General features: G+C 33.8%; 1 pseudogene; it reads right to left on the bottom strand.

The window, feature by feature from the left end:
- Positions 1–1,845: 1,845 nt before the first annotated feature.
- The window catches only part of LOC139707027 (growth factor receptor-bound protein 14-like), a 57,118-nt pseudogene continuing 43,070 nt past the window's right edge, over positions 1,846–15,893 (bottom strand).

Consider the following 15,893-nt stretch of genomic DNA (forward strand, 5'->3'; position numbering starts at 1 on the left):
TTTTATGATATTTGTTTGAAATGGAGATATCATGAGAAAGTGCATTCAAATTCATAACACAGTGTGTTTCTATAAATTGGAAATAAATCAGAAATACCCAGGCCCATGATGAAAGTTTGAAAGGGGCAAGTGTGATTATCTCCCACTATTCCACCAGCAAGTCCTGTGTCTTTCAGGGTTTGTGGACACCTGACCAGTAATTTATTTATTTACTTTTAATTTTTTATTAGTTATTGGTGGACCTTTTTCATTTATTTTTTTATATGTGGTGATGAGAATCGAACCCAGTGCCTTACACATGCTAGGCAAGCAGTTTACCACTGAACCACAATCCCAGCCCCATGACCAATAATTTATAATAGTAGATTAATGTTCTAAGTTTTATTGCTTTAGGAGTTAGATTTGCACTGAGAAGTAAAGTGAATATTAAAAATCCAATAAGTAATTCTTTTTCAATAATATTGATTTTATTCACATTTCATGAATGCGTTCTATGCTTTGTTAACAAATATGTATAGTTTTTAATCTAAAAGTGAATTATGGAGTTTTGAAATATTGACTAAAAAAAGCTATCTTTCCAACAAGCTTGTTACAAGGCTCAGTTAGAGGGGATGGGCAATATTTTGTATAATATTGAGGTTTACTTGATGTTTTGTTTCTCCTCTTTTTTTAAAGAACAATGATTATTCTTCCCACCAAACTGGGAACAAGAATCATAGAACAACAACAACAAAAACAACAACATCAAAACCCAGCCAAACAAACAAAACTAAAAAGTAAAAACATCCCAGATTGTCTTGGAGTGGTAACAGGCAGATTACTGTCTCAAGTATTCAAAATCTTTGGCTTCCATATTGATGTTGCCATGCTAAAAAAACTAAAAGGGGCACAAAGAGAAGAACAGAGATTTACCTATTAGGATCCTCATAGGTCTTGAATCTTTCTTTCTACCTATTTTAATTGGTTTACTGACTTATTAATGAAAGGATCTAATGAATGTTCTAAAAAGCATGAGTTAAACATGAAATATTAAGGTGACAATGTTATGTTATCATAGTTTATATATCATAAAGTGTGTGCAAACTATCAAATTTTTTAAAAGAATTTGATCATTTTCTTAAAAATAGATAATCTCAGCCAATTATTAAGAAGTGTAAAAAGTGCAATTAACAATGTGCCACTAATATGTTCAATACTAGTATAGATTTTATGGTACAATTGATAATTCAATGACTTTAATGAAAGTTTTCTAGAAAAAAAAAAAAAAAAACAATTTACTTCAAAAAATTTTAAGCTGCTACCACATAGTATGATTTGATCCTTTGGCTATAATAAAGCCAGAGAACATACAATTCAAAATTGTTTTTAGTTTTATTAACAAGTCATGCATACTTTCTTTTAATTAAAAACTAAAGATTTTTCATGCTTCTTAATATTAAAAAAGTAGTATAACTGGAATTCAGTTTGCAAAATGGTCATTCTGAAACCTGATTTCTTCTTCATATTTGGTGTTTGAGAATTCTAGGGCTGTCATATTTTAAAAAGGAGCAGATAAATGTTTGAAGTATTCATATTTGAAGAAAATACAGTAATATATGAAACCACAAAAGAACGCTCCAAATCATTTTTTCTTAAGGTTTAATTTCAACTTACAAATTTTAAATGACGATTGTAATGCCAATCCAAGTTTTTGCTTGTTTGCAAAGCACAAAATATTTTTTATAACTTTCAGGTGAAATATTCCTTTCACCACAGTATTTTTACCCTTATTTATGCTCTCTTTTTAATATTTTTCCCCCTTGAGTCTTTTCTCTTGAACAGTTTAACATGTAATTTCTGGTTCAGCTATAGCGCAATCCTAGAACAATAATGTTTCAACTTGCAAGGAAGAACACCCTTCTTGAGTTGGTAGAACTCCACCAGCTGGATTAGATCCATAAATCTAGTGTGGCCATCATCTAGCATGCGGAACATTTCACCATCATCTTCCACCTGCAATAGGAAAAGCAACAAGCTGGTAAATAGGGTAAAGAATCCAGAAGGATGATGGTTGTTCCACTGCAAGCTATGTCTTCATGCCAAAATTGACAAGTTTATAAAACTAAGGATTGTGCAGAGAACAGCATGGCATGCCCACTTCTTTAATTTCACTTACATTTAAAAGAAGTATCATCTGATCCTTGGATAAGAAACATGCCTCCACTTTCTCTGCATCTAATTCTCCCAGAGTTCTGTTTAGTTAGGATAGTTTAACAATTTTGAGTCAATGAACAGAAAGAAATCTGTACTATTCAGTGTAAAAGTAGACAGGAGATTTTAATGCCTCTGTGTACAGAAATTAATTTCTGTTTCTAAACATTGTCTACTTAATGCCTCAGTATATTAAAAATGACTATTCATATAATTTTTATCAGCAAATTCATTCTGAAGCAATAATATATTATGCTAATGGAATGTCAGTTGACTTTTTTTGTTTGGTGGTGAAGTCTTCTAGCATTAAACGCTCATAATTGCTGGGGACACTGATCAAATAATCAAAAAAGCAGGGTTGGTACTCTCTATGGCCTTTGAATGATTTCAAAAAGAGGCAATTCAAAGGAAAGCATTAGTAAGTTAAATAAGACCTTCCTGAAAGTAGTTTGAATCTGTTTTACTCTGCCTGATTCCAATATGCATGTCACATATGTACATATGTGCACATGCTGACACACATCAGCAGAAGTGAAAAAAAAAACCCAAAGCAAGTTGTGCCAGACAAAAACAGAGTCACAGATATTTTAAAAATGTTCCCAGGATTATTTAAATGTCCACCAATCTCACAGTTCCTGTGTTTCTATACAAATAATTTAAAACAAATGAACAAAAACTAGCAACAATAATAGCAAAAAATGTCTTTGAGAGAAAAGAAGAGAAAGGGTTTTAAAATAATGTTTTTTTTTTTAAGGAATGGATAGAACTCAGAAAAAAGAATCTTTAGTGGCCTTTTAAAAATAGGTGGCATTGGGTCTATACAATATTGCTAAATCATATTTCATGGAAAAAAGATAAATTTAATTTTTACAATTCCTGTATTTCTTATATTAATTCAGGCTCATAAAACCATTTCTGCCAAACTTAACTCTGGTCAAAGCACAAGCTCCCACATTATATTTAATAAAAGGAACAACAGAAAAACAAAGTTTCCAAAAGCTTATGCATTAAGATCATATCTAATATACAAATGTGAAATCACAAATTACTTAGTGGTATAATTTGAAAGTGCTTTATTTTTTGTCCATGACTCATTGACAGGACAAAATTTTGGGGTTACTCTGACTACCCCTTACCAAGAAAACTCTAAAAAGAGAGAGGAAGAATTTCAATATGTTTCTAAATTTACTCACAGATTTCATAGAAACATAGCATGTAACAAAAACAGGATATGTACTCATAAAAGCTGTAGCTGGGATCTCCTTAACTGTGTATTCAGTGGGTATGATTATTCAACTTGGTGAATGATATGTTACAACATAATCTCATACTACAAAACTGTCATCAGTGCTAATGAAGATAAAAGGTTTTTTTTGAAGATAAAAGGTTCTTTCTCCAGTTGTTTAAACTGACAACAGTTTCATTTCTCATCCAATACTCAATAAAATGTTCTCATTGTACTGCATTTGGGAAGGAACCTGGCAGTATTAAAGTATCTGAAACTGAGTAATGTGAGAAGAAAATCCTTCAGATTATAAATCTCTCATAAAATATTTTATGCTTTTCTTGTGTACTCCATGGTATCCCATTAAAAGATAACACAAAAAAATAATCAAAAAGTACTCTTTTAATAGATTCATATTTTTAAGCTGTTAATATTTAGAGAAAAAGCAATAGGGATGTAAACAGAAATAAAAGCAAACATTGAAAACATCAGAAAAAAATTTTCTACTTAATATACCCTGCATTATACCTAAAAAGAATTACAATGTATAGGATAATGTCATAATGTAAATCATATTTTAGAATCATATTAATTACTTGTTCAAATTGAAACATTGATACCCAAAAAGAAGGTTAGTTTTTTTTTTTCCTCTCATGAATTAATATCTAAAATGCTAGAATTGGCACAGAATGGATAACATTAGTGCTCCTAGTCAAGAACAAAGAATACTATTCTTTTCTCTGTTAATTTATACATAAATACTAAGCACACTCTGTGTACTGGGTATTATACAGATATTGCTAGAATTCAATGATAGCCACTCTTACAGAACAAAGTCATTTCTGTGTTATGATAAGCCAAAATTAAAAACACTTGGTGTGCACTGAATAAATTATTATTATTTACTGTCAAAATCCAATCCAAATCCAAAATCCAAACCCAAATTCTACTCAACACTAAAAGTATCAAATTTACCCATCCACAAGTCCTTGTTGAATAATCAATCGCTGAGCTTCATCTCTGGAAATCTTGTGGTGAAACCATGGCTGGGACCAATGGATGGCTGAAGAAATAAAATGAATGAATACAAAGGTTTGCTTGCAGTGATGCAATTTCACTACATATATGTCCCCCATCACTTAGTAACCACATGTCACCAAAGTCATGTCAAGCTGCCCATCAGCTCAGTGACCATGGCTAGGAGCAGACATACCCATGTTTGTGGCAGAGGTTTGTGAGGAGGCAGTGGGTCTACCGTGACTTCCCAGGTGCAAACATCCTTTTTTCTGAGCAAGGAATGGGGGTGAAACAAACTCAAATTAAAAATTCTTTCAAGAAAGTGAAATCATGAGTATCCTCCAAGCGAGTCCTTCTTCAACTGCAACTGAAAGAGCTTTGGTGGGATTTTCTATAACTCTGCTTTTCTGACCTGAGAAGTCCATTGCTACCAGGGAGTTCTCAGATATACTTCTCTGGAAAAAAAAATTTTTGAAAAACAAAACAAAACCAGAAAACACTTGCAAGTCATGAAAATCTTCAAAAGTAATCGTTTACTGTTTTGCTGGCAATATGCTTCAATTTGAGACTGGGATTCCCAAAGTGGCTATCAGGAAATTAAAAAGTTAAAAGTACATATTCTCTATAAAATGATGCTATGGAGAACTTTGCTAAATAAGTTCAATGGCTATTTGTTAGGATAACTGAATTAAGTGCTGAGTAATGTGATGAAAATCTTTGAAAGCATGTCTTTCCCCTAAAACAAACCTCGTTTTCACATTGTCTCCTAATATGGCAAAACTCCAACTGAGGAAGAAATAACCCTTCCTACTGGCTATAAGGAACTACCACTTCTGAACTCATCTCTGTATTAAACTTTATGTCAAATACACAAACATTGAAGCCACAATTTTATGATTCAAAATATGTAAAATCTGTAACTTAGATTGATACATATCTTCTTAGAAATAGTACTCATATTTTATAAAGGAGCAAATTGGAGTATGTGTTTTGAAAGCTTATCATGTCAAGTTTCATTTTATTTGGAAAATGAAATTTAGCAGAATAATAATACATAATATTAGATTTCATATTAAAATTTTTATGATGGGGCTGGGGCTATGGCTCAACAGTAGCGCACTTGCTTGGCTTGTGTGAGGCACTGGGTTTGATTCTCAGCACCACATACAAATAAATAAAGGTCTGTTAACAACTATTTTTTTTTTAAATTATGATGTAATATATAAACACTTTTTCTTTTTTGAAGAGATGGGTGGCCAAGTTAGAGCTGCAAAAACAATTCTGAATGACAGAAGCACAGACATGGAAAGAAGACATATTTAAAAAAATGTAATCAAAACAATGATAAAGTCAGTGTTTTTGCTAATTACTTCTTATATTCATGGTCTCTAATGGGAAAGTAAAACATATAAATCCTGGATCTTATTTTTATTTTCCTTTTTCTGGCGTCCTATTTTGCAATCATCTTTCAAGAAACAGGCATGCTATCCCACAATGAGTCATGAGTACTAAAAAAAGAGAAAATTGCCAAATGCTCTAGTCAAGAGTCTCACATGTCTTATACACTAGGAACATAACTTAAAACTAAGCAAAATAAAAAAAAAACTGAATGGAAGTGTGTGTGTGTGTATCACTTATTCTTCAATAATTACTAAAAGAACAAAACCCAAAGTGAAATTACACTGGTAAATTATGAGCCAACCTGCATCTAGAGACTTGTGGCTTTCACACACACACTCTCTTTCTACATTTGGAAAAGATACTATAGTCAAATGTGGGCTTCAAATAAAACCTTATCCTCAAGAAAAAAAAAATTAGGTTCCTTTATTACTGCCTTACCCATCCCATTTTTTAGCATCATTTTCTCTTCAAACCATGTGATAATGGCCGACAATCTTATTATGGTCCATCTATATTTCTAGAGATCTGGCATGCAATCTTCCATTTGTTACAGGAGCCTTTATAACTGACAGCTGCTCTTTCCAGACAGATACTGTCTCAGTAATCTCTATTTGCTGTCACACCTTAGTTTGCCCTTCTCACCCCATGATCTTCCATGCTGGGCCTTAAACCAGTTGGATATACTTTTGCTTTCCCAACATTAATGGAAAGTGTCTGCCTGTCCAAATCAGAGTAACAAACCTGGATCCTAATGATAGATTTATTCTTATAACATCTTTAACTTCACATGCCAAGATGGGTTCTATAATGAGAAGTTCCTGATAACATAAAAATACTGTGAGGAAAAACAAATAAACAAGCTGTTGTTCTCTCCCTACCCAATACAGGGGACCAGATGTACAATAAGATCCCATGTTCCATAATTATTTGGCAAACAGAGAATACAAGACAATTAAAGAAATTTTCCATTTGCTACAATAACTACACTAAGAGGAAATAGGAGTGTAGTAAATGTTGTCTATTGAATGGCAGGTGGTGGATGAAAAAATAATAGTTTACCTTTGGTGGACAAAGAAATGGAAGTAAAGCAAAGTCTGACAAACCCAAAAGGTCATTTTCAGCTCAATTTCTTTCACATAGGAAAGCAATGCTGGTAAAATTCAGAATTGGCTGTATTTCTCAAATATTTGTTCCTTTTTCTATCTCTTCTTAGGGGATGAACAGGGTAGGCCGTAGCAAAATGAGCCATGATTTTAATTGCATAGCCTTTCTCTCTAAGAAGGGAAGCCTGCGTGTATCCTGGATTACCCAGGCCAGACTCTGAGACTGCTTGTATCCACTTTTAGTGAGGTTTACATGTAAAATGGTTTTTACACAATATAACTGCATGGCAACTAGCCATGCTTTCTCTGTCACTCTATTTGAAGGATCTTGATAAACCTGCAGCTCAGAATGACTGAACAAGAGGGCAAAGAATTCCTCCAGACACCATTCTCTCATCTGCTTCATACAGTGGACACCCCAGATGAGTCAGGAGATTATGCAACTACCCCCTTCCTTTACACTGCAGGACACCAGAGATCCAACTAAGATCACACACCTTATGGTAAAAATAGCAACCAATATGTCCCATCTAGGGTTATTTCAAGTACCACATAGTGGGAGGTAAAGGAAAGAAACTTCAGCTTAGCAAGTCTAGCCCAGGGTCAAAAGTAAAGACTAAAAAGAACTGAGCAGATATTTTCTCCCGATCTCCTCACTCCAGCCAGGAACATATTAAGAGACACTCCTTTAAATGAATTCCTCCTTTACCCTAAAATGAACCAAATCTATCTGGTTTCCTAAAATATCTGCTGATGATTCTCATTTCAAAAGTTGATATGAGTGGCTGTCACATGGTATTATGGGTAGGTGCTCCCTTTGGTATGAGAACTGTTGTTTTGTTTCTCTTCTCAAAACATGGACAAGTTTAAAAGAGAATACTGTTACTTGAGAAAGGTAACTAAATTATTCTAACTTTTCTATGTAACTCACTGAAAACAGTTCCTGAGTAGAAAGCAGCAGAGACAGGTGAGGGGCACCAGCACTATTCAGGTCACTGATCCCTCTGTAATCATCTAGAAAAGTGGGTCTCTCCATACACACAAAAGTAAACACAAATACCTCCCCAAACATCTAGGTCTCCTTCACAGACATTAAAAATAGCATAGATACAGTTCTCAGGTGCTACCTTCTATGATCACAACTCCTGTGTAAAACAAGCCCTTACTACAAGGCATTGGGACCTCTTGCCCCTATCACACCTGATTCCAGTCAGATTCACTCAAGGAGCAGTTCTTTTTACAGATGGGGTTGAATAAGCAAAGACGGGCTAAACAAACTCAGATATGCCGTGATCAACAACAGAATGACTTTCAGTGGGAAAAAGTAAGAATAATATCACACTTGTATTCTAACAAAAGTAATGAAAATGGAAAGGACTTTATTTATAACAATTTTTTTCCTATGATTAAAAGGACACTAAATAATAATTGCTTCCAAAGGTTTGGCTGCTATTAATACATCCATGCTAATAACTCTAGATTCTAAAAGAAAATTTGGAGGGATTTAGGAAAGGATTAAGATAATAAAATTCATTATTTTTAATATACAGATGGACTGAAAGATAAGAGTAAGCTGACAAACTAGAAAATATTCACCTTAAAGTGATTTCTATTATAAAAATCATTACATTCCTTAGTTTCTTATTTTAGGGCTTAAAAGTAATATGATACAAAGATGAAAAGTTATTCTTCCATAATTTAAAGCAACATAACTACAAAATAGGGGCTCTTTTTCTATATCATCTATTGTGCTTCATAATCAACATAATTTCATGCCACATTCCTGGAACTGAGCATTTCACCTGGCTCATTACATGTGGGTAAATGTACCTTCCTTGGTCACAGTCAGGAAGAACACATTATTAGCCTAAGTGGAAACACAGTTTTCAGAAATCTGCATTAACTTATCTGTAACACAGGCACATACATCTGGATTTCTAGTATACTCAATATTAAGGAGTGCAGCAAGAATTGCAGAAAATAAACTTTAAGTTCAGAAATAAATTTCTGTGATAAAGCACAGGAAATTAAAATTAAGTGCTAAAGAAGGTAAAAGATGTTCCTGTGTGTGTCTGCAAATAAATATCCAAGTTACATTTGGTAAAATTCTGAGAAGCACTGCATAGTTCATGTAATGCATAACCTATATTTTGACTTTTAGTTTTTGCATTTCCTGGAAAGCAGTCTGCTTTTTAAGGACCTGGAACTTAAAAAAATTACTGTTAGAAAGCCAGAAAGTAAAAACATACACATGCGTATATTACAGTTTTTAAAATTTGAAATCATTGGCATCTCTATAATAGGCTACAACAACCTCAGAATCAGTATTAAAATAAATAAGCAAACCCACAATCAAAGAAAATTAATTAAAAAACACACAATGCCAAGGAAAATGTTCTACAAATTATCTTATTAAGAATCTAATCCTCAAATGATGTAATGACATAGAATATACATTCCTTCAAATATTTAAAATATTTTACGAACATATAACATTATGTATTATAATTGAATATTTCATATATGTCCTATGATTTTTATCACAGACCATACACATATGCTATCCAAGTATAAAAAGTTCAATATAACATCATACATACAAAGTATAACTTTACTTGACCAAAAGGAAATGGTAAATATATTGTAGTATATATTTGTAATGTAATACCAAATTAACATAATATAAATATAAAATAAAATATAGGTTCAAAAAATCGATCCTTACTATGGGTGATATACTCTGAGAACTGCAGCCACTTCTGCCTTGATATGGAGGCATGAAATTCTGGTACAGCTTCATGCCATACTGTAAAATAAACAAACAAAAACACAATGTTACAACTTTTACTTTACTACACTGGTAATTCAATTAAAATATTATTTCATTAATCATATGTTATCAGTATAAAAAAATAATTTTATGATTTTCCTTCAAACAGACAAGTAAAGCAACCAAAATTTGACAGAAAATCTTTTAATGCCCTTCAACAATACATTTAAAAAAGATATGTTTTTTAATTTGTTTGTTTTACTGAGGCTCCCAAATTAAGGTCTTGCTCACTAGTATTACTTTATACTGGTATTACTTTATACTGAGACTTACGTTTCTACTTACATACTTACATAATTTGCAGCAAAATCCTTTGGATTGGTACCTTGTCTCGTGAAAAGAAAGCTCACTTGGGAAAGGTGTCATGCTGTACATTCCAAAGATTTAAAAAACCTCACATATGTCCTAAGCAACACTGTAAAATTCACTCTCATTCTGATGATTGATGAATTAATTTGTCTCTTTGGTAAAACTATAAATTGGGGCCTATCTGGAAAATTCTTGGCTCTATATCATTCTTGGTTAAATATTCTTATAACCAAGAATAATTATTCTCATAATACTTTTGGGCTTAACATTCAGAAAACCAAAATACTGAGGAGTCCAGCTGATTTCAGAGTTTCAAAATACAATGTAGAAGATTAGAAATGTGGGGTCTTCACTTTTAGGAGGCAGCATCTGACAGACTGAGCCATCTGGCCATAATGGGAAAGTAGGAGGTCTGGATTCTAACGGGATTATTAGTTTGAGAAAAATTAAGACTGCTAACTGCCATGAGCAAACTTGTCCTGAAGGAATCCTCATCTGAATCTGGAAACTACTCCTTTAGATTTAAGCTATTTTGTTGAGGGGGGGGGGAGCAATTATATTGGCAGCTTTGAATTTTTTATGATTTTAAATTATGTATATTTATACATATTTATTTACATTTTGGCTACACTCCACAATTCTTTCCATTTCATGAAGATATAATGAACTTCATGTTAGGTCTCAGCAGCCCTGTTCCATCTACTGCTTCCAGCTTTGTAATGTTGGCATTTGGCAGGGTGGTCATTGTGTTCTATCTCCTCAAGGCCCCAGAAGCACCTGAGCCAGCAGGTGCTGGGTCTCAAATGGGCCTGATAGTGGAAGTGTATATGGAAGGTGTGGAGGATGACTTTGAAGAAGAATGTGCTGCTGTTGATTCCATGTTGGCCCTGATGAACCATCCTTATCACCTGGAGGAGAATGACCATCTCCATGCCTGCCTCCAGGGGCTGCCAGAGTCCAAATGATAGGTAAGATGGCAATTCAGTGGCAGGTCTAAAAGGCCCCCCCTAAAGGTGCCAGCCCTTAGGTTCTTCAAAACCCCAATCAGGCCACAACACTGCTTCCGGGGTCAAGCTCTAGCCTAAGCACCACCACTTAGCTCAAGGTTTCCCGGTGGGTTTGCCTGCCCATGCCACTCTTCTGGCACCTCCCTTTGGCCCACCTGGGCCAGCCTCTATTGACCTGCATCCCCTCTGGCACCAGGTATGGGTCTGTGACCCACATATCTGTCTACACAACTTCTGAGCAACACCTACTCTGCCCAGTACTTGAGTGTCCACCTTAAATGGGATTCCTTCATGTACCCACACAGGTGCACAGACACACACACTCACAGACATGCATGAGCGCGCGCACACACACACACACACAAAGAGTACTGTATAGAAAATATTGAATGACACCATGAAATCAAATCTTACCCATACGATAAATTTTATATAAATAGTTCAACAGTGCTATTTCTCTACTAGTTCCATAAAACCAATTCTAGCAAAGTGGATATATTTGGTAATTAGGCAAATAAACAAAAAAAAATGGGGGGAGGGGATCAAGAGAATCATTATTTCAAGATTTTGCTTCTAACATGAATACAAACCCACACTCATTTAAAATTCTGTGTGCTGACTTCTTTATCCAATTATTTCCCAACTTTAAAAAATTATTTAATTCAAGGTTTGAAGGACATTAATGGGACCTAACGAAATTCACTTTAAATCAACTCTAACCCTACAATAACTTTAAAAAGAAGACAGAAGAGCTTAATTCCTAGTCAAGTTCATTATGAAGTATAGATAATAACCTCAAACCAACACTTTAACAAGGAACATGAGGATTGGCCACCTTCTTCATTGAAAAACCTGCTACCTACTAATAAGATGGTTATCTTCCTAGATGTATTGTTCCTGACACCTGCAGTGTTAGGTAGGTACCTAGGTGCCATTGAAGACCTTTAGTAGGCATTTAACTCTTGTCAAGGGTAGTCATGGGCCAACTTTAACATTTCTCAATGAAATACCACAACAGAGAAGCCGTCTGAGTTCTAACTGAAGGGAGAGAAAGAGAGAATATGTAACTGGGACATTCTATGTGAGCAATCCACTTTTCTAAGTCTTTGATGTTCTACAATTCTATATGTAACTAGAATTTCTCCAAAGAGAGGCCGGATCTGTTAATATTCAAATGTAAGACAGACTGGTTTCTCATTGGCTACAGGTTAAAGGTACTCCTGGATGTTCGCCTCCTTTTCTGGCATCATCTGGAAAAGTTTTGTCATTGAAATAAACAAGGAACACTGATATGATAGGTAGAATAACCATCCCAGAAAGATGTCCACATCCTAATCCCTGGAACCTGTGAATATGTTAGGCTACATGGCAAAAGGAAACTGAGGTTGCTAGCCAGCTGAATGTGGGATGAGGATTATCCTGGCTTCTCCACGTGCACCCAATGCAATCACCAGGAACTTATAAGTGGAAGGGAAAGGCAGAAGGGACAGAGCTAGAGAGTTGGTAGCAAGAGAAGGACTTGGTGTGATACTACTGTCTTTGAAAGTGGAGGAATAGCCACCAGCCAAGGTATATGTGTGGCCTCACAAGGCTGGAAAAAACAAGGGAAGTGGTTTCTCCCCTGAAGACTCCAAAGGGCAAGCAGCCCTGCCAAGCCTTGACTGTGACCCATTCTGGACTTGAACTAAAAGAGTACAGGATAGCTGGGAGGAGTGTCACATGCCTACAATCCCAGTAACTAGGAAGGCTGAGACAGGAGGATCACAAGTTTGAGGCCAGCCTGAGCAACTTAGCAAAACACTTGACCAAAATAAAATATAAAAATGTGGGGGTATAGCTTAGTGGTAGATTGCCAAGTTCATTCCCCAATACTGTCAAAAAGAAAAAAAAAAGAATATAGGATAATAAGTTTGTGTTATTTTAAGTCTCTAAATTGGGGGTAATTTACTATACCAGACTTGAAAGGGTCTTTGAGAATAATCAGATGAGGGGAAAAAGCAGGAAGTGAACAATCTTCCAGAAACTAAACATCGCCAAGATGGAAGAATTAAAGGAAATTTTTGGCATATTTCATTGATTCTTGCACTTGCATTTCAAAATACAATATTTGTCTCTTCAAAGATGGCACAAAGCCAGACGTTATGTGGAAAGTAAATGGTATCCATGACTCTGAGATGAAAATGATTCAGGAAAGCCAGACTTGGAACAGGAAGAAGTTTTACAGATATCTTGACTAATTTATTTCATTTATCATTTCATATATACATATACACATACACATATAGCAATGTCTACATATTTAGACATATGTACATGTATATATAAGTAAGTCTGTGCATGCAAAAGTGAAATATGGCAAATTTCTAGCTAAGTCTAAATAAGTCTATAATAACTATTTAAATAAAAGTAAAACAAATGGCAAAAGTGATGTGAAAGTCACCTGTCATAATTATATTGTCATTATTTTTTTTTATTTTTTTGTAATATCACAAAGTGTATCCTTGTAAAATCAATGGAACCTGAGATTCTCTGAGATACTGCTTAATGGGTACATTTTGTGGTGATGAAAATGTTTTGGAATTAGATAGAAGTGATGGTTGCACACTTTGAATGCACTAAATGTCAATGAAATGTTCACATTAAAAATAGTTTGATTAATTTTTAATATCAGAATTTTACCTCAACTTAAAATTTTTAAAAATAAAAAATAAAAATTCCCTCCAAAGCTAGTCTGATCACTTATCTGATTATGATTGTTCTATCCTTCTTTACCCTGATCTCTCTCTTACACAGGATGCTAGTAATGTTTTGAAGAGCTACCAAGTGGCGAATATGGAAATGGCAGCAGAAAAACTTCTAGGTCCAAAGTGGACCTAGTAAATACATAAGCTGAGAACTCGATTATGAAGTGAAGTGTACACTCTTCAGCCTAATGAAAGGGCAGAACCCAGGGATTCTACAAGACTCCATTTCTCTGATGTTAACTTCTAAATATATCAAAAAGCTAGTTTTAGGACACACTCACTGTTAATAATCTAAATCTTTATGTGATAATAAGTGAATCATATATGTTATGCATAGAATATGAAATCTATAAGTTAATAAATTATATTAGTGATCAGGCATAAATTATAAAAAATATCTGGGTAAATGCTGAAACTTCTAATTTAAACAAAGGATTAAGAAAAATAGTAATTTGTATATTTTGTCAACTTTGGCAGTAAATGATACTAAATAAAGTATACAGACATAATCTTTGTATTTTACTTTTTCAAAAACAAACAAAAAAAATCATGATTTTTACCCAATTGTGATTATCAAAGTAGTGTCTTTATAAGGAAATGAGTGATTACTTTTATAACTGTAAAGTTGTGTAAATTTACTGGCATGTAAGTTTCAAAATAAATTAAATAAACATGTGCTTTCAATACATTCTGAAAGAAATCAGTTCTATATCTCTTTTCTACATGTATCTGCCTTTAGAAGGTTCTTACTCATTTCCAAATGCTCATCAACAAATTATGCTTATGGAAGTTGTAATTTCCATTTAACACCCAAGTGGATGATTTAAAAATATGCTCATAGGAAAATCATACAATTTTTTGATGTTCTACTAGAAGTAAGTTGTAATTATTAAGCTAGAATGTAATTTATAAAACACCTAAATGGAACATAAAACAATCTCATGAAACATATCCAGGCAGACACATTTTAAACACACTTCACACTGAATTGTAAGCAATGTTGTATAAACGTAGACTAAGTTGTATAATGAGAGACATCCATTCAGTTATACTGGCTATGGATATAATACTCTTGGAAAAATAAAAAATAAAAATCAGAGAATTTCTAGAAATGGAATATTACTTCATAAACAAAAGATAAAATATTAGCCCATTCCACTTTACTCCACAAATGTTTATCTTTTAGATTAAAAAATACATGCATTTGGTGGTGGCTATTTTTCTTCTTTCTCGTGTAGCCACAAAGATTCATATTAGGATTCACTCTTCTTTGCATTTTCAACTACAGATATTTTCAAACTTTTATGATACTCACAGCATTTAATAGAAATTCATGCCTCCAGTGAGATTACCTTAAGCAATCTAATCGTGGTCACCCAGCACATCCTACTCTGCTCTTCTTCTGCACAGAGCATTTTCAGGTCTCGGGGCCCTCCTGCTTTGTTAGGCTAGAAGGGCCACAGCACATTGTTTATCGTTAATGCACATCTTGAAGGTAACACCTATTGAAATAAAAGCCACTAAAATTATCCTATATGTAAGAGAAAGCTGTCTCTTTATTAAAAGAAATTAAAAGAAACTCAAGCTTACCTAAAAGGCTGAGGCTTGCTTTATTGATCTATCAAAATATTAAGCCTGTACCTTAAAGCAGAATCCATAGTTAGTTTGTGCTCCTTGTTTTTTTTTTCTTTTTTTTTTTTGCCCACCAGTGACACATAAATATCACTAATTCCAAATTCACTGAAAAACTGCAAATGCCATGGTTCCTTAAAAAATACATACGAGTGTTGAAATGGGTACATGTTTTGCAATATTTCTTTTTGTATGTTTATAATGTTAAATAATGTATTCCTTGGGCAAACATTACCTAAATACAATTTCAATATAATATGACAAAAAGAAAAGAAATTAAAAAAAAAAAACCTATGTTACTACACCCTTAAATAATCAGGAACTTGATACAGTTTTATTAAAATTGACAAGCGACAATTTCTTTATAATGTAACACACGCATATGTGTGGGCATACACACACACATTCTATTTTAAACTCTCTATTCTCTTTATT

This window comes from Marmota flaviventris, chromosome 9, assembly GCF_047511675.1.
Source record: "Marmota flaviventris isolate mMarFla1 chromosome 9, mMarFla1.hap1, whole genome shotgun sequence".
NCBI classification, from domain to species: domain Eukaryota; kingdom Metazoa; phylum Chordata; class Mammalia; order Rodentia; family Sciuridae; genus Marmota; species Marmota flaviventris.